Source organism: Cebus imitator, unplaced genomic scaffold, assembly GCF_001604975.1.
Source record: "Cebus imitator isolate Cc_AM_T3 unplaced genomic scaffold, Cebus_imitator-1.0 Scaffold322, whole genome shotgun sequence".
Taxonomy (NCBI): domain Eukaryota; kingdom Metazoa; phylum Chordata; class Mammalia; order Primates; family Cebidae; genus Cebus; species Cebus imitator.
The window spans coordinates 46226-47946 of record NW_016107637.1 but is presented as its reverse complement, the minus strand read 5'-3'; the positions used below and the strand labels follow the sequence as shown (position 1 = coordinate 47946).

The window sequence follows — 1721 nt, the reverse complement described above, 5'->3', positions numbered from 1 at the left end:
AAAAAAAAAAAAAAAAAAAAGGGGGAGGTGAGGTGGGAAAAAATATATATACATAACTCATAAATTTTTAAATGCATAGATGAATGTACAAACTAAAGGAATTTTCTGCGAGCTGGAAACAAAGAGCACTTCAGCTAACGTAAGCTAACCTGCAGCTAAGCGTGCGGCAGAAAGAAACTGGTAGTTTTAGTAATCAAGGCATTTAAATTTCAGCTTGCTGAGTTCAAAGCAAAATCCATGCATAAAAGTGGACCCTTGAAGGTTAGATAAGAGAAGGGATAAGATACTGAAGCACCTCTGCTGTGGACTGGGCTCTAGGGGTTTATGGGAGTAGGAGAGGAGAAATCTTTCCTGAAAGCTCATGACCACAATCCCAAGTGGGTAATAGGGTTTGAATTTACACTACCTGAATGTTGCTGAGAAATTAATATATTTAGTAGCACAGTCCTAATAAAAATTATTAAAAAATTAAAAAATAAATTAATATAAAAAAAAACTAGCACAAGCCTAGGAAAACCTCTGGAGCATTTCACAGAAGCAAATAACCGCTGAAGGGACATGTCAATCCATTCTATAATGAATTCTGACAGAAAAACAAGCCTTGCTGAAGTTGACTTCATAATCTAAAACTGCTCTCCTCAACATACACAAGATCACATAGACCACAAATTACTTGTAAAGAAGAAAAAATATGAATATTTGAAAAAGAAGCAAATAAAATGTACAGACATACAAAAATGTATCACTGAAATTAAAGACAGTCTAAGAGCAGATTTAGACCCAGTTGGTCAGGTGCGGTGGCTCATGCCTGTAAACCCCAGCACTTTGGGAGGCCAAGGTGGGAGGATCACCTGAGGTCAGGAGTTCAAGACAAGCCTGGCCAACATGGTGAAACCCCGTCCCTACTAAAAATACAAAAAATTGGCCAGGTCTAGTGGTGGCCACCTGTAATACCAACTACTCAGGAGGCTGAGGCAGGAGAGTCACTTGAACCTAAGAGGCGGAGGTTGCAGTGAGCAGAGATGACACCGCTGAACTCCAACCTGGGCAACAAGAGTGAAACTCCATCTCAAAAAAATAAAAGACTTAGACCCAGCTAAAGAGAAATAGGATGGGCATAGTGGCTCACGCCTGTAATCCCAGCACTTTAGGATGCCTGGGTGAGAGGATCAAGGCAATGTAGTGAGACCATGTCTCTACAAAAAATAAAAAATTAGCTGGGTGTGGTGCTACACACCTGTAGTCCCAGATACTCAGGAGACTGAAGTGGGAGAGTCACCTGAGCCCAGGAGATTGAAGCTGCAGGTGAGCTGTGACTGTGTTACTGTACTCCAGCCTGGGTGACAGAGTGAGACTCTGTTCCAAAAAAAAGAGAAAAAGAAAAATTACCTATCAAGAAATGATAATTAGGATGACAGTGGACCCCAAAAGCAATGATAAAAAATAATGGAAATGGCCAGGCGCCATGGCCCATGCCTATAATTCCAGCACTTTGGGAAGCTGAGGTGAACATCTGAGGTCAGGAGTTTGAGACCAAAATGGCCAACATGGTGAAACCCTGTCTCTACTAAAAACAAAAAATTAGACAGGGGAGGTGGCGTGCACCTGTAGTCCCAGCTACTCAGGAAGCTGAGGCAGGAGAATTGCTTGAACCCGTGAGGCAGAGATTGCGCCACTGCACTCCAGCCTGGGCAACAAAGTGAGACTCCCATCACAAAAAA

General features: G+C 42.1%; 1 protein-coding gene across 1 annotated transcript in view; it reads right to left on the bottom strand.

The window, feature by feature from the left end:
* ZYG11A (zyg-11 family member A, cell cycle regulator) overlaps positions 1-1721 on the bottom strand; it is a gene marked incomplete at its 5' end in the record, with an annotated part of 45381 nt that overhangs the window by 943 nt on the left and 42717 nt on the right. The window lies entirely within an intron of this gene.